Source organism: Haliaeetus albicilla, chromosome 16 (assembly GCF_947461875.1).
Source record: "Haliaeetus albicilla chromosome 16, bHalAlb1.1, whole genome shotgun sequence".
Lineage (NCBI taxonomy): Eukaryota > Metazoa > Chordata > Aves > Accipitriformes > Accipitridae > Haliaeetus > Haliaeetus albicilla.
In genome coordinates this window covers 31,696,909-31,715,368 of record NC_091498.1, presented here as the reverse complement: position 1 = coordinate 31,715,368, position 18,460 = coordinate 31,696,909, and the positions used below count along the sequence as shown (strand labels likewise).

The 18,460-nt window shown below is 44.5% G+C and overlaps 1 protein-coding gene across 4 annotated transcripts in view; it reads right to left on the bottom strand.

Annotated features, from left to right (window-relative positions):
* The window catches only part of DAGLA (diacylglycerol lipase alpha), a 68,508-nt gene that overhangs the window by 37,181 nt on the left and 12,867 nt on the right, over positions 1-18,460 (bottom strand). The window contains exon 1 of one of the 4 annotated variants that reach the window (XM_069804260.1): positions 8,564-9,100. The exons of 2 other annotated variants lie outside the window; for them this stretch is intronic. The gene's annotated coding sequence lies outside the window, so the exon portion shown is untranslated. Of the gene's footprint in view, positions 1-1,958; positions 2,661-8,563; positions 9,101-18,460 lie in introns of those variants that run through there. One more of the 4 variants, XM_069804258.1, reaches the window with a different exon arrangement.

The window sequence follows — 18,460 nt, the reverse complement described above, 5'->3', positions numbered from 1 at the left end:
CTCCTGAATGCAGCAGTCAGTCCTGTCCCTCTCTTCCATGCCCTAAACATTGTCAAACTTCTTATCTGTACCCTCCTGCGCTACCACAGACCAGGGGACACCACACATTGGCCTGTGCCTCTCTGCTACAAGCCACCACCTCAAGAGTGCCAAGTTCTTGCAACTGATGCATCTCAGTTCCAAGTAACAGCACTTCTCCTATTGTAACCCCACTAACCTCCCAATCTTCACATTCATGCACTGCTGCCAGAGCGTTCCATCCATGACCCGCAGTGACCACACCACTCCAAAGCCGCACCTCCAAAGTAGTAACTGCTCTTTGTACTGATCTGGCAATTTGCTGTTAAGGCTCAAAGAGGCAAAAAATCAAAGTGTCTCCATTTGTTACTTACGATGTAATCAGGATTTCCAACAGCATTTCAGAGGGAATATAATCTGCCATACCTCATGCACCAGGAAAAAAAAAAAAAATCAAACTTGTATAATGATGTCTAGTGCTCTGGTTAAAAAAAGAGGGGAGGAGTGACATGATCACATTTAAACTAATTTGAACGCTCAAAGTAACACAAGTAGTGGTTTTGTGACAGACCACAGACTGTATCACAGCACCGACTGCTGCAGCAACAGAAGCTGCCTTGTCCTACTAAAACCTATTCACCAGTCACATGTGGTTACCCCATCACTTACCTACTGTGCAGACCATCTCAAAACAGAGGAATCTCCCCTCCTGTACCAACACCCATGGCCAGTCGACTAGACCTTCCTACCCTTTTCAGTCACCAAGTATTGAAAACCTAAACAAATCTTTCACACTTTCTGGGAGATTCCATAGTTAACAGGCTGACACACTTCCAGTACGTTACTCACTTGGGTGAAAGAAACACTCTATTCCACAAACAAAGCAAATGTGAAATTGCAACGCCATTTGGATTCACACTTCCTTAGCACATAATAATCAGAGCACTCAGTACACTGCAGCTCTACCTTCAAAGTGCTCACTCCTCTGGCCATCTGGGGACTTCTTCTAGCCTTGCCATGAATAACCCACCTGCCTGTCATGCACTGCCTGTATGAAGCACTTATATCTTGATATAAGTGCTCAGTATACATGGATACACTTTCCAGCACACTCATTCACTCTGCCTCTGGCCAGCACAGCATGTCCTAGCCAAGCTCAGACCTCAGTTCCCATCATCCCTCTGCTTACGGCTGCATCCCGCCAACGCACTTTCCACAACTCTTCCACCTCTCCAGATGCAAGTAGTTGTGCTCTGCTTTCTCTACCCGCTACCAGTTTAAGAGGCAGGGTATCGGCAAGAGCAGCAAACACCTCATGCAAATTCCTTATCCACAGCAACAGATGGGGACAGAGGACAGCAGCCCGTCACTCACTGTCACACACGAGAGTACTCGCTCTGGGACCGACACTCCTAGCTGTAATGCTTACCAGGTTCCTGGTGCACCACAGAAAGAGTCCCAGTTAATTTTCAAAGACTATTGAAAATCTAAACCATGAGGTCTGGGGCCTTGCTCCCAGTTTGGAAAGAAGGAAGATGATAGGAGGCCTGAGACTGTAAAGCCCACAAAAAAAAAAAAAGTAAAGCTCTCAGTGTGAGGACTCTCTGGCGTCATCCCAGGGTAGCAGATCCCAGGAGTTAAGACAATGAAGATATGATCTAGCAGAGGAATTAGGAGAAAAGTGGAAGGTCAGAGTGCAAACAGCCCTGAGACCACTGACCCTAGTTTAACAACAGCAAGAATCCCTTGCACTGCCCCTAGAATTGCTGCAAAGAGTGAAAGATTCCCAGGATATTGAAATCTGAACCCCAGTACAAGAAGCCCCAAGCTCCCAATGCTGAAATTAGGGGAAGCACATGCAGGCACAGGCTTTCTGTGCAAGGAGTCCAGAGCCCTTGACCCTCAGATCAGAGAAGGATCTATGGAAGCAGAAATCTTACATGGCATGTGGTCCAGCTGCTGCACATTCTTCTCTCCCGTAAGGGTATTTCAGGAAAAGTACATATCCACGGAGACAGACATCACAAGCGAAGGAGGGAACAGCAAACTCTTCTTGCAGCCATTGAAAATCCCACTCGGCAAAGGGAAGGACAGCATGGTGACTGCCTGCCGACAGAGCTGGGCATCATCTTCAGAGCAACGCCCTCCCGCCAAGACAGCAACCTCATTTATTCATCGGGGTAGCTGAGAGCCACCGAGCCAGGGGTCGTGACTCCCCCCTTCCACACCCCCAGCACCCTCTGGAAGGAAGTGACATCATCCCTATTCTGAGGAGATTGTATATGAATTGTGGGAAGGAGGACTGGGAGTGAGAGCAGGCGATGCTGTCAGAGATGTACAGAGATGGGAGAGAAGGAAAGCCCTCCAGCAGCAAGCGCAGCAGCACAAACCTCCTCCCTCTCACCACCGAGAAGCTGACAGGACCAGGAGAGCTGCGGCAGCGGTTCAGGCTTGTCCTGGAGCCCCGGCTGTGAGCGGGAAGCCCTTCGGCTGCAGCGGATGGCATCAGGCAGCAACGGCCGGAGCAGGGCTGGGAAAGGCTCGGGGCCACCGGTCTCTCCTCTGGCATGTACTGAATGGCCAGGGGGTGGGGAATTGGATGGGACACAAAAGGGGCACAGAGAGGGGGCCACCCTGGTCACAGAAAGGAGAGACTGTTCCAGAGGAGCAGCCTCTCCCAGGCCTTTTCAGCCGCTAATTCCTTGTGACATGCTCTGGGGTATGACAGGATGTGGGGGAAGGGGAGAATTAGCTGTCTGTAGGGGAAGGCTTAGAGAAAAGAGCAAGGGAGAAAAATGCTACAGCGAGACAACATTCCAGCTAAACCTAGGAGATTTAGTCTAATCCAACATCCCATCACATCTGACATTAGCCTCAGAAGAAGGTATGCAAGCAAATATAAGCTGAACGCAGCCATAGCTAAAGGAAAAGGGCTGTGAGTAGATCTTGCACCGCAGGAGACCACCCACACCACGCCAACACCCCAGGAGAGAATCAGCTACTCCCCACCACCCAAGTCCACAAGCAGGATTTGCTTTGAGCTCACAGCATCATGCAGACACCCAAGGCACACCTGCACCCACACAGCCCAACACGCTAACCCCCTGCAAATCCTCATCCCTAGATCCACGAGGGCTTGCAAACTCACTCAGCATCCCCACCTCAAACACCAAATAAACCTCCTCACAGTCCTCACAACCTCCTGCAGTTCAGACCATTACTTGCTATTACTGTCAAGCAGAAGATGGGAGGCCAACACCACACTAAAATCAGATCCACCAGTGCCAAGTTTCTTCTCACTAACAGACCACTGGCAATGTCTGCACAGAGGCATTAGCAGGAGGAAGTCCTGCTAGCCTAATACATTCATCACCTACCTTTCCCCTCAGACCAAGATGGTGATCTGCTTGCAACTTCACACAACCCAGGTATGACAAAGCAATCCCATCTCATCTGTCAGCACCCCCTTTCAGCTGTTCTCCCCAAATTTGGCCTCAGCTCAAGTCCTACAGTATAATTTGCTCAACAGAAACTCCCTCAAAATAGTAACTGTTCAAAGCCCAGCAACCAGACCTTCATCTTCACTGCTTAGGGCTACAGGAAGCTCAAAGGAAACATGATTTCTAGGTTTTAGCTCTGTAGATGGTTGGAATTGCTACAGGACAAACCCCTTTGCTGTTCTGCAGAAATCCAGCAATAAGTACTGGCATGCTGATCCTCCCAGTGGCATGCTCCTGCAATACTGGATGAAATGCCACCACGTTCCCAGGGAATGTCCCTGCCCCAACCTGCTGTCCCACTGAGGAGTCATAGCCCAGGACTGCCAGCTTTCACAGATCATCTGCTACAGCTGCTTAGGAAAGTCCATCTGGAAAACTGAAACAAAACAAGCTTTGTGTCACGGCAGCTCAAACAGCAGCATTTCCTTGGGGGTCATTTTCTGCTCCTCTGCTTGCCTGTGCTACCACAGCAGAGGCACCTTCCCCCTGACAGCACAACCAGGTTGCCTTGCCCAGGTATCGAGAGATGCCTGTCTGGAGGGTGCAGCATGGGCGCTGCAGCCTGGCTTGAGAGCCCCAAGAGGAGAATGGGGGCACCTCCATGGTAAGCCCCGAGAGTCACCTGAGTAGCCCAGGCAGGCCCAGGACATTGAACAGGCCAGATTAACTCCATCCAGTTAGGTCCTCTAGAACCGCCCTCTGCCTCCTACCACACAAGATGGCAACTGCAAGTACTCCTCCACAGCATTGCACAACCTTCCTCATCTCCTTCTATCAACAGAACCATGTTCTGTCCCTCACCATTATACCCACATTTCCTCTTTCTGAAGTTACTTATTAGAGCTACTGAAGCTCTCTGTATTTCTTGCAGATGCCAAAGTTTTTTTATACTGAAGTGAACTAAAAAAGCAACAGCATTTTACAATAACAACGTTTGTCAAATTTGGGGTGACCAAAAATAACATTCAGCATGCTTAACCATATAGCTCCTGACCCTTAAACATCTGCTGGTTCATAAAATACAAACCCTTCCCCTGAAATAGCACTTCACTAGCAGATATGGTTCAAGCCCCATCAAATCACCCCCACCTGAACACATATCCTTCCTTTCCTCCCAAGCACGTCCCACATGGGACATGGGCTTTCTACCCCGGGTTGGGTCATCACCCCTGCAGCTTACAGAAACCTCCTGTTCCCATTAATCACACCTTTCTGTAAGCACTTACTGTACTTGACTGAAATCATCAATTAGAACTTGGATCAAACTTCACTAGTCCTTGTCCAGCTATTTTTAAGGGCCTTAAATGGAGCTCTTTCTGTTTCTGAGCTCGGTTCCTCACAATCTGGGAATTGTTCTTGCCTTACAGGGAGAAGGGGGGAATGTGGTTACAGCCATACAAAATGTCCTGAAGCTGCCTAGGAGGCATTTGCTTGCTCATGTCTGCACACATACAAACCCATCTCTCCTCCAGCACCTCTTGCAGGCCCCAGCGTGCAGCATGAACGAGACAGCAAGGTCTCTTGCTGTGTATCTCCCCTATACAATTTACCCATAACAACCATTAGCAAGAAACAGCAGAAATAAGGGTAGGACAGATGAAAAAATATCCAAACCTTCGAAAAGTACCCTTCCAGGGTGGGAATATCTCAGAGCATCTTATAAGAGGGAGGAATACCTACTCAACACACACAGTATGGAACAGAGGCTCATAATATAAGGTGGGGACAAATTAGCACCAAAGGAAGATGAGCCCTTCCAAGACAGGGCTGCCTTTTACAAGCAGCAGAAGATATCTGTTGCAAGTGATGCCTGCAGGAATTGTTCCCTTCCCTGGGGGGAGATGGTACAGCAGCAGCCGGAAGGTTGTGAGGATAGTTCTAGCATGACTGACTATGAATAAGGGAACAGATCTGTACTTTAAAGAATATTGTATGTACTAATGTAACTTCTAAGAGCCTTATTTACGACCAAGCCATAGACTGCTCAGCATGGGCAGGGAACACTGGCAAAAATCAATGGGGTCTTTAATTTTGGAATTTCAATTTGATATCTACTTTTAAGATTCTCCTTTACAGTCTCCCATTTTCCAAGGAGAAGGAAATAAAATGAAAGACAATGCCAGAGCCGTGGGACTAAGCCATCAGGGTTTGAGAAAGGAAAAGTTCAAAGAGTCCCTTGTGGCTTGGCACATTTCAGATGCAGCTCCCCCAGGATAAGGCCACTGCACCACAATCATCTCGCTACAATGTCATCATTACAGAACTAATATGATTAGGTTAGATCTGGAACTACAATACTGCCCACTGACACAAATACCCAAAATACATCTCTGAGTATAAACTGACCTTCAAAACCCAGGGGACAAGAGCTTACCTGCACATCCCACCATCTTAAATTGTAAATGCTGGCATGAATACACCCTTAGAAGTACAATGGTGATGGTTACAGGCGTATATCGGTAGTAACAAGAACAGACTACTGGCCAGTTGGCCCAACACTGGCCCATCTCCATCTCAGCTTATTCCTCCCTAGTATTTTTTCCACAAAGCCCCTTTGCCTCAGGCAGCATAAACACATCAAGGTGTTTTCTGAGTGCATGCGCTCCTTGCTTAAACCCATCCCCTCTGTCCCTTACTCCAAACACCTCTTGCCTTGGGCACAAATAGCTCTCATGAGTCCCACACTATCTTCAAACACAGACAACCTCTTCTACCTGTTACCTTCTTGAACCTCACAGCCTTACAATTTATACCCTTGAATTTCAAAAGCCTCTTAAGAGTTTTTCTTAAGTGGTCCCTATTCTCTCATGGGAAAAAAAAAAATCAGCTCTCGAAACCTTAGTACTAATACAGAAGATTTAGTATCACATTTGCTATTCACTTCAAACTGGTTATTTTCCTGTAGAATAATGCTGTATACAACACACCACAAAGGGTTCAATGCTGACATATTGCCTGCTCTTGAGCAATAGTACTGATAATCCCATGTAGTCTAAGCCATTAACTGAGATGTCAAAATTCACAAGTATTTTTAAAAAGAGATGCTACCATTAAAATATTTAAGTCAAATTTTGGGCTCTGCACACAAAGGGTTCAAGCTTTCAAGCATTCTCCTGCAACTGCAAGGATTAGTACTTTTCCCCTGTCTAACAACAGCATGAGAGGAAGTGAACATTTAAGAAAAAAACCAAATACCCTGCAAGTTGGCAACACCCATTTGCCTCCACTCAATGGAGCTGCATGCAAAAATGCAATATGCAAGGGGAAACCAGATAAAATTCTCACCTTTAGCCTATGACAGTGGCTTATTTGCTTTTCAAGGGCTTCCTGGCCATGCCACTGCTGCCTTCAGGAATAAAGTTTTTCTTTGCAAAGTTGAATACATTTTCTGAATTATTATTTTTTATTATAGAGACACCAGAACAACCAATGTATCTGCTTGGCATGTACTTGTCCACAGTGGTGGTGGTTTCAGGAAAAAAAGTATTATCTTGCAAATCTCATTGTTTTTCATGCAAGAGCATGGAAAGGTCCTAAGTAGAGTTAAATGATACCAAAACACTACTATTCACAGCACTGTTCACAGCTTTACAACCACCTGTAAAAAGCAGGATAAGGGATCCACTGAATTAAAGAGAACACAAAGAAATTATCTGCTTTGGAATATGCCTCCTCTAATTAACCAGTATCAGTTCAGAGCCTGTTCCCAGGGTCTGCAGACCTACAAATCAATGACAGTGTAGATCACAACAGTTGTTTCCAGGAGGATATCCCCTGACACCCTCTGCCATCTCTGCACCACCCTCTGTTTCATGATATACAAGCTGAACACTGCTATCCTGGCAGCACTCTTTGCACCCCTCTCACAAGCAGAGTACACATTTCTAGCAAGTGCACTTAATAGGTGGATTTGCCAAGGGTGCCACCTGCCTTAGTTGCAATTAGTAAGATATGCACATAAATAGGAAAAAAACAAGCTAGCAAGATCTGAAGTCTCCTCTCCCCTTCATTTCCAGCTGGGATAGCCCACAGGCCAGGATTTGTCCATGGACAAAAAGGAGTAGGTTTGTAGGTATAAGCACAGTCCTCCTCTAAAAAGCACTTTAATTTTAGTACATACAGCACAACACATCACCACAACACATTTCAACTGCCCAAATTAAAGGAAGAATAATGTTCTGAGACAGATGTAAAGAGCCTCACCCTACAGCTCCAAGATTACTAGTACTTTTCTCCTTGACCTCAGTAGAGCACAATTTAACTCCAAGCTTCATACTTGTCAGACTAAAGAAAATTAAAAGTCTTCATGAATAACTGGTCAAGAAACAACAGAAGCCAACAGATAAGCTTACCTTAAAATGAGCCACTTTACTGAAAACCTAGGAATGGAGGAGCACAATCCAAGTCTGCTGACACTAATTTAGTTAAAAACAACACCCAATCGTTGTATCAATGCCGACATATCTGCAACCACCTACATTTTGTGCTAGCAAAGCCCACAATCTGAGCTTTCTGACGATTCCAAGCTTGAGCAAAAATAATGTCCGAGTTGCTAGGGGGAAAAAAACGTATTAAAAAGTGAAACTAATTTTGTATTGTAAATAGAACTTACTGTTCTACAGGGTAATAAAATCTGCTAATGTTTAATAGTCAGCAACCAGTGACAAGAAAAGTTCGGCCTGAATGGGGCAAGGAAAGGATGTGGAAAGAACATTCAGATGAGTCGACTTAAGTCTGTAGATACAGCAAGTGCCTCACTTTCAAAATGCTGAGCAGCTGGGCACCCCAAATCTGACTGGCATCAGCAGACAATGCAAACAACCCTGGTCAACCCACGCTCACATACGTGGTACAACAGTTAATTTTCCCTGGACACAATTATTGGGGATCAAAGTTCTTTGGTTTTGTTGTAATATCCCATGGCTATATTCAAAATTTGTTAGTTCATGGTTGTAAACCACACAACCATTAATTTGTCTCTAGTAAAAATAACAAGGGCTGGACTAAGTCAGCCAGGGCAGAACAAAGTGGTAAATGGTACTTACGAAAGGAGTATTTCAGATGTAGCTGACTGATGCCAATCTGACAGCCTCATTTCTTTAGGCAACCTATTTTTCACTACAATACCGGCAAATTCAAATCTGTCAGTTTTACTCCACCCTGGAATGCTTATCAGATCAGCCACCTTAAAAAAAAAAAAGGAAAAAAATCAGGAGGAGCATATTTTTCGAGGTGAAAATAAATATATTCAGCTATGTATGCCTGCTACAGCTAACCTTGAAGTGACCTGCCTTTAGGAAGAGAGGACAACCTCAGCCACACCAAAAAGTAATTGCCTCTCTACGATATCACAGGCAGGCTCCCTGGCTTCCTCATTTACACTAGTGGGCAAACAGTTTTCCCAATAACTTGACTCATTGCTTCAGGAATTCCCTAGAGGATGAGTCACATACAGGGAAAGCCACCAGTCATTCTACGGAGCTAAACGGACCACCGCTGCCAATACGAGAAGAGTGAAAGAAGTGGGAGAACAGAAGATCAGTGCCAAACTCAGGAAAACTGTGCGGTCAACAACGCTCCTTGGCAGTCCTTCCCTGCTCCCCTCCCCAAAAAGCGTGCCAGTAAGCGGAAGCACACCCGTTCAAGCAGCACAGAGGCAGCACCAGGCTCCTGAGTGAAGGAATTGCTGTGAAGCTGTTTCCTCCACATGCAACTGCCAGGACAGAAGGAGGAAATGCTAGCTCTGCTCACATCCAAGGACCACTTGATACAGGAAGGGAAGGTGTCTCTGGAAAGGAAAGACACTAAGGAATTAAAAACAGTGCCTCTTCTCCCTCCCTCCTAGCACTAAAGAGGATATAGTCATGAGTTACAGGGGCACATGCAAAATTTCAGGGCCTCTAGCTTGTTGCTCCACATTGTAACCCCCTGTTCACCAGGGTTCACAGATGGCACTTGGTGTGCTTCACAACCCACTACATCTTATCCTGTGATTCCTCCTTTTCTCACATCCCATTACTAAGTGGTTAGGCAGGTACATGCCCAGTTGCGAGTGAAAAATGCTGAGAACCACTGCTATGTAGCAAGCTCTTTGATAGACTAAACCCTAATGCCCATCTTCTTAATACAATCTGTAATCATTAAATGTGGATGCTAACTATGTGAAACTGCCAGGCTCAACTACATTGGAAATTGGCTTCACACAGTCTAAACCTTACTTGGATACAATCTGTTCCCATTTTACTGGTGCTGCCTGTTTATTTCAGCAATTTCCCTCAATCATGTCCCTGATCATGGGACCCTGGGCTGACGGCTCTGTTTCTAGTCAAACATCTGGCCCCTACATTGCTTCTCTGGTTTCTTTTACATTTGCACTAAAATGCATCTGCTGATCTTGTTGGACAGCTTATGCCTCCACTTGGGTTCAGATTGCCACTTTTACTTCATATTCTTTACTTTGGGCAAGGACATGCCTGTATCTTGCATTCCTAGAAATCAGACTGAAAAGAATGGGTCATTGAGGTCACACACCCCAAAGGCCATGCATATTCTGGTCACGTCCTTAAAACACCCAGGAGGACATCTGAAATTAAGAGCTCTCTCTAGGTTATTGTAAATGACTCAAACTCTCACTGTTTTTCCATGTCATTCATCACTAAGGATTGCTTCTTACAACTTGCAAATTGCCCTTTACTAACTGTTCTCCCATGACATCCCTACTCCCCATAAACAGCCCCACAAATGCAGTTAACCCATTTCACAACTATCTTTTAACAGGTCACTCCAAAACCATGAAGTCCTAGAAGTCCACTTCTCCCACCAGTCCCCCATGATCGCCAATCCATTTTCTTCCCATGTTCAAACGAAACTCCCAGTAGACAGACACCAACATTCTGCAGCAGTATTTCAAAGAGGGAATACTCTCAAGTGCTGTGATTTCCCTGAAAATACCATGTCTGTATTTCATTGCAAATGCACATCTGCCTTCTCCCATTACTCCCCAAACCTTACCAGGTTCCCACCTTCCAATAGCTTATTCCTCCTGAGAGCATCAGCCTTGCACCTTATTAAGCAGAATCTCTTCTATTTCTTGCCCACAACTCTGGATTTCTTAGAGCCTTCATTGAAAATTAATCTAACATCAGGATAAACTGCAAGCAGAAGTATCAGTTATTCTTACAAACAAAACAGAACCTAAAGCAATGTTGATGGCATACTATTTAGAAACCTAACTCTATATATTGCCATCGTTCCCCCCTCCTCAGTGTAACTCTAACTTCACAGAAGTAACCTCAAAAAAAAACCCTGAAACCATTTTTTTCCAACAAGATCTTGTGAAGTCTAATCTCCTAATATCCAGAGGACTGCTGCTTTCCAGAGGAGGGCTTCTCTTTGCACAAATCCAGGCCACGTACCCGTATCATGGAGTATATCCACCTTAGCTTGAATGTTTACCCTGGGGCATTAATGAAGCAAAGATCAAACACCAAAGTAATGAGCTCTATCTGGTGAAGGCTGTGTGTGTTGCTCAGGACGCATGAACACATGTGCAGGCAAAGGTAGGCATTTTTACCAGCACAAGTGTCAGCACAGCAGTGACTACCTTTAATGTACACCCCACATAGCATAAATACCACATCATATTTGCTAAAATCCTATAGCAGAGAATTGTGAATTTCAGCCTGGAAATTTCCTTGACTTGGATAATATCACTTACATATATACCATGCAAGAAGCCTTACAGCATGTGACAACAGAGCATTGCCACTGTCACAAACACAGATATTAACCATCTGTATCTGTACACTGACCCTCCACTGTTCTCAATCCATCACTCTGGGTACTGAAAAGGAAGGTTTTCAGATTTCAACAGAAACAGGCATTCAAGGTAAACAACAGTAGAACAGCTTTGTATTGACTAACATGATTTTCTCATCCTAGACAAGCCCAAATTAGTACAAATTAGAATCTTAAAAAGATTTTTCTATCTCTCCTAAGCACAAAGTGAACATTTAAAGCCTAACTCTGAATTTTCAGATGCTGGCTTCTGCTGCTGCAACTTCAGAAGAAATGTGGTTCTGCCCCTCCCATCGCGTGGCTTCCACCTCAGTGCACGAGAACAGCCCTTGAAATAAAACAAAGGATCAGGCTAAGTATTCCCAGAAGAAAAATCTTCCCTTATTCCTGCCTGGAGAACATAGTCTTCTAAAGAAAGCTGCCAGCTCTGACCCGGCTCATGTAAAGCTTGCTAATTACAGTGAAAATCTGAAGAAAGCAAGAGCAGGAGGGAGGGAGAGAGAGCTAGACTCTAGTTCTCTGGCTCACACAAATGACAGCTTGAGCAAACTTTTCCTGCCTCAGTGGTTGTTGCTATAAATAACACCCTCCAGGGCTCAGTGCTGCAGGAGCCCAAATCCCAGTCACCTCACAGAGACCCTCTTAAGTCTGCACTGCTCTGTACACACATAAGCTTTAAGAGCAGCCTCCTTCCACAGTTCTGCACACACCAACATGCTTCTCTTACACACAGCTCCTCTCTCATACATAGTCCCAGACCTGCTAGTAACAGCACCTTTCTATGTTCAGAGCAGTCCTGTTCTCACAAACACACCTATGCACACCACTTTCTGAAAGCCTCCCTTGTCTCTTCACTCAATCCTTTAGATTTTATGCATCTTTTCTCTCCTCTGGCAACCCACTCCCCCATTATTCTGTCATTCTCTTACTCCTTTTTCAGTCTCCACATATTCTGTGGCTTCCCTTGATTACATTGCTTTGCAGCCTTCCATCTATTTCTCCACATTTTTGTTGCTAAGATGCCCTGGAGTATCTTGAGACTAGCAGAGCTCCTTCTTCCAGCTGCTGACAGCTGTTCTCTAGCCCAAAAGGCTTGTCCATTAGGAACCCAGAGGAGATCACTGAGGAAGAGTGCAGCGTGCCTGCAAGAAGTAAAATCACCATCTGTTCCACGCATGCAGCTCCAACTCCCTCCTGGATTAGGAAATTAAGTCCCAAATTCAGACCCAGTGGAAATCAGATCTAGGCAGTTCCTCTGTTACTTACCAGTTTGCTTTTCCTCTTGCCACCTTGTCCAGCTGGTCTTTCAAATAAAGATGCTGTAACCACATATGTGCAGCACTGCTGTGAGAGGCACAAGAAAGCAAACAACAGCACAGGTCCCACACCTCTACAGACCACTGATCACTGGGACAAGCAGACCAAATGCTTCCTCCTTTTCCTAGAGATTCTTTCCCATCCAGTGCTTCCCTAATGACACAGCAAGATAAACCAAAATCCTGGGCTGAATCCTGCGAAACTGAAGTAGCTAGACTCTTCCTGAATCTCAGATTTGGGTGCATGTGATAGAAGGCAGAAATCCTATTTTCATTTTGCTTATGTAAACAAGGATGAATCAAGCCCAGGTTTCTCTGATCTTGTGTCATATTTAAGCCTTATATACATCCCTCCATAACCCAGGGCTAAAAAGCCCTTCTCTTCAGACAGAACCTCCATTAGCTACACTTCTAAACACCAGCACACACATCCCTCCTCCGCAACACCCACGCACAGCACCTTCTGCACGCACATACAGCATATAATCTGCACGCGTCGCTCATCTACAAAACCTCCAGACCCTTGGTGGCTGTGCCTTGCCTGGCAGTTACACAGCACACATACATCAAACCACTTCTCACTAACAAGTATCCCTTCCTGCTGCTTCCCAGGGAGAGCCAGTAGACAAGTATTCAGTTTCTACCTCAGTAATTATTTAGACAACTCAATTTTAGATGATCTCCTACTTAAGTTCTATAGTCCTCTAGTTCTCCAGCTACAAGTCCTGCAAATACTCTTACCCTGTCTTACACATATTTACTCAAACTTTTTTTTCATTTCTGTCACAGAGCTTAGACTTCTGCCTATTTTTCCTCTGTAGGTTCATCACTATAGACCATGGAATTGGAACAGCTAATTACCATCTCATCATCTGCTCCTCAAACATCTGACAAACTCAGTCCTACAGGCAACAGAGCCACACATTCCTGTCTTCAGCCAGGGTACCATGCATCTCCTCCTCACAGCATGCCCAAGTTTTCACACACTTCTCCTAAATTAGCACTCCCCCATTTCCTTCAGGTGTCCCCTTGATATACTGACCACCTATACCTTTTTACTCTACCTTACAGCTCTTCCAAAATCCCAGTCACAGGACACTTTCTAGCTGACTTTCCTTGGGCCTTTAACAGGAACATCACATAACAAGCTATGTACTGCTCATTTCATTACTCTGGCTCCAGAAGGTTACATGAAGGGGCTATATTAAGCCGACAGTGGGGATCACTCTATACTCCTTCATACAAATGCATGTATGGCATAGCTTGTAGCTGATTGTGTAAGATCACAATGTAAGCAAAGTGTTTCTAGCCTGTCCCAAGGGTTGCCTTAATATTTTCATGAAGACACTTATTTTTCTCCCTGTTGCCACCATGCTCCTTTTTCCATATACTCCTTGCTCTCTTGTTAGCAGCTGCTGGAAAAGTCACTAAGCACGTGTTGGTAGGAGCCAGAAAAATGTGTCACTACAAGGATAGAATCGCCACCCGCTTGTCCATCCAGCCCTATACCTAGAATGAGTTTAGCAAAGATGGACAGAAGCGAGGTGAAAGGAGGTGAGGCAGAAGCAGACATCCCACGTGACAAGAGGAGAGCTGCAGCAGTAGAAATACCCTGAAAAACCATTCCTTGGCTTCAAGCAGCTGTACAGACATGAACTGAAATGCACAGATTGCAACTGTCTGTTTCTATGGCTAACAACTGGTTATACCAAAAGAAAAATCAGGAATTCTTCCCCAAGCTAATGGAGTGCAGGAAACATGAACTGGCCACACACAGGAGTCCACCAACTCCAGTGTTGCAGACTGCCAGGACTACAGTAGGAGGTACGAAAAAGCAGCAGAAGACTATTCAGAACATAAATCAAAACCATGGTTACTAAAATACAGAGAGCAGAATCATGAAAATAAGATGAAAGGGAGAAGAGATCACAAAAGACAGATTGGGAAGGGAGCTAGGTATCTTCTCCCTACCAGAGAGAAGTGGATAAAATTTAGGTACAAGTTCTGTCTAAATGACATCAGTTTGGTGCCAGTGAACTACAAAAGAGAAAGAAACAAGACTGGCCATCTTACCTGTGAGCAAGTAACACATGAAGAGATCTGCCAGACAAAACAGCCCAGCCACACAGCTCACCTGGCACCCAGTTACAGACCCTCCAGAAAAAAAAAGCATCCTATTTTCAAAGGTGACTCTGTTGGGCTACTCTCTTTTCAAAAGAGGGTGGACTGGCATAATGTGCTCTCCTAAAACTATCACTGAAGTCCATACCTGTCTGAATTTAACAAGAAAAATGTCATCTTTCCTGAAGAAAATCAGTATGGTAATCCTCAGAGCTGTATATAGGCTTGCTCTCTGCTCCCAGGTACAAATACAAGAGCTGTGAGTATGAATGCTCTGGGACCTGGCTGCTGTACATCCTGGACAAAAGCCAGACAGTCCCAGTTCACATCTCTCTCTCTCTCTATTGAATTAACTTTTATTGGAAAATTAAGACATGAATAACTTTGCAGGTTTTTGTAAAACAAAGGAAAACGTTTTCACTTTTCCATCAATGAGAAAGATAAAGAACAGAAGTTGACCCCAAATCTTGTCCACAGAACTTACTAATAGAGGCAGGCTCATACTCAGAAAATGGAAAGTATCACTATCCAACAGCTGTTTGGAAAAGGATGCATTTTTAAATTGACTTCTCTAAGAGAAGCCACCTTTCGTCTAGTCTAGCAGATAAGAATTTCAAAGGCTAAATGAGTCTTCACACTTGAATTTACAATCCAAACAGGATTATAAGAAAAAAAAGAAGCTGTTTATTCAGATATACTTCAGGACAAGTGATTGGCTCTGAGCTGACACAGTTTTAGGCTATTAGAAGAGAAAGTACTTTTTCCTCTTATGCTGTAGGCAATGCATCATTATCCCTGTAATTAAATTTAGTGCCTTTGTGGCAATGCCTTCTGCAGGATTTATCTAGGTGTGGACTTTTTTCCCTTTCCTTTAATTATATTACAATTAACCATGAAGTGTCCATTTATTTCAAGCTTTTCAACTGGGCTTCAGAAGTAAATGCCCGAAATAGTCCTTGGTAAGAATGTTCTAATAATCTTGGAAGAGATCACAAGCACAAGATCTGGGATTTGGTAACTAATTCACTTGTTACAAGCAAACTTTCAAAGCCTGAAAAAAAAAAATATCTTTTTTTTTTTTCCATCTTTTTCAGTTATAGTACTTGATTCAGATCCTCATCCTTGATTAGAGCTCAAAGGCCTCAGAGCAATATCATATTGCAATTAACCCAGCCAATTAAGGCATAATCAAGGCATAAGCCTAGCCTAGGTCTGAGCTCTTCTGCATCATAATCCTTTGCTACTTTTCTTCCTCAATTTCTTCACTCAGTCACTTAAATTCTGAAGACAAGCACAAACATTCAAGTTGAGATTTCCTACAGTACTTTTCTGGGCAATGTGGGAAAATGTTCCCAGCCCTTCTGAAAAGGAATAATAGGACTTATGCCTGCATTCTTGCAGAAATATTTTGTTCGACTTAAACTCTGCATGGACCTCACCGACCACCAAGCATAGCCCATAGGACTAGCAAACTATGTTCTCTTCAAATCACAGTCTGAGATCATCTGTGTGTACAACAGTACGCAAGGACAAAAGCTACAGTAGAGTCTTGTCAGATGGCTCCAATTCTTCTCCAGAATATGGCTGTAATCACAATCTCTTTGAGAGGAGGATCTCCCAAGTACTTAATAACAGACCACACAACAACTGCATTTAGATGCCAGGTAGCTTCTCAGATACCTCCATGGCATTCTTGCTGACAGTCTTTCCCGCACTCCACAGGCAACATGCTTTCTCCAGTGAAAAAATCTATGCCTCTAACATCTGACATTCAAATTCTGGTGACCTCAAGAATCCATGCTTGGTCAAACAGCCACCTACCTCCAGCCTTTCCCCTGTGCAGGTGCCCATCAGTCAGTTCCATTTGCTGCATTCCTTCCTTGAAACTTGTAGCATTGGGGGTACATGTCAAGAGGTGCATACAAAAGGGTGCCTGATGAAAATATTGCAGTATTTTCACTGTGTGGGGAATTCATTATCAGAACCAGTTAGTGATTAGGTTACTGTTGGAAGCAAGATAATGAAGAACTCTTATTTATACATATTAGCATTGCTATTATTCACATGAACAACTAATCCTTTTGTGTATCTTAGGATGCACAGCATCCAATACATGATGTGGCAGAAAGCTGCACAGATAATTTATGATTTTGTTTTCATTGTAAAGACAAAAACAGCAGAGCAGACAGACCCAGAGAATGTAATCTGCTACAGCATCCAGTTTTGAGCACTGACTTGCCCAACACGTGATGAATTCAAGCATTCTTTAAACTGGAAAAAATGAACATCCACAGGCTTCTTCCTTCCTCCACTGTACTCCTCAATCACAGCTAGGATCAGAGTGTCCAGGAGAAGAGCGTGCACTAGCATACAATATCCTACTTCAATTGAATGAATGATACCAATAGGCCAAAATGATAACTCTGGAGTAAGGAAATAAGAATACTGGCAGAATGACACTGTGAATAATTCACCATCAGTTCAATGATGTCTCCTGGCACCTCTGAAACTTTAAAGGTGTTCCAGCTGCCAGGCTAAAGTTAATCCGGAAAAGGAAAAAAGTGTACAAAAGACAAGAATGACCCCACTCCCTTTTCCACAAGTAGGTTTTAAATTGCAATACCAGCAGCCTACACATGCCTTCTTCCCTCTCTCCCTGTGCATTACCCAAATAAGCCAGGGAGGACACAAACACAGCAAAATGAAAAAATTATGCATTTCTACCAGTGATAGACTGTACATGAAAGAAGCAGGGGAAGGGCAGAGAGACAATCTGGTGTCTGATATGTGTTAGGTTATGGGATAAAAAGCTCACCTAAACACACAGGAGCACAGAGGCAAAATGGCAAGTGGGGGAACTCAAATAACACCCTCACCCAGCTCCTCCCAGGCCCATCACCCCACCAAAGGCTCATTGCCATGAGCACAGAGGAGCAGAGGCACTACAGCAGGCAGGGGAACCCCATTAACCTAGACAGAGAAGCAGAGCCTCTGCCCTAGCTCCTCTCCGGGCTGTCACAGCAGAGCATATACATAGATATATTCATGTTTATGTTGTGCATGTATGTGCGAGCCTACCAGGACTTAAATGCTCAGCCGCACTTTTGGCTGGATCTGGGCCACAGCACCGAAGCAGCCTTGCCTCCATTTGGCTACCAGAACTGGCAATCACTAACAAAATGTACAATAACAACTTACTCTCTGACCCAGCCAGTTGGAAAAGGATTTAGAAAACAAAAGCATTATCAGGATGGGAGTCAAAGAATCCAGAAGTGAAACATCAAATAGGAGACTGGGGGGAAGAAGTTGAAGACACCAAATGAGTACAGCAAGAGCCTGCTGCTTTAACACCCCTCCCTCAGCTGACAGCAACCAGGCATCATGTTCCTGCTCCAGGCTGCCAGCAAAGGCTGCAGAGTGACCTTTGTGCTATCCATCTCTGGAGAACACAAGAGCCATGTACCAGAACCACACACTGAGAACTAATACTCAGTTTTTCTTATAGTGCCTACAAATTTGCCATCCCAATTTTAGGGAAATCTGAGATAAAATTTTGTGATTTTGCAGTTCAGAACAGAAGCTCAAAACCCCCACATTTCTAGGGTGGGCTCCACCCTGCCCCTCCTCGCCCCCCCAAGGAAGCTGAAATCATGTTCTCTAAATAGTTCCAAGTCTTCAGCAAGCACCCTCAGTATGAAGGCTACAAAG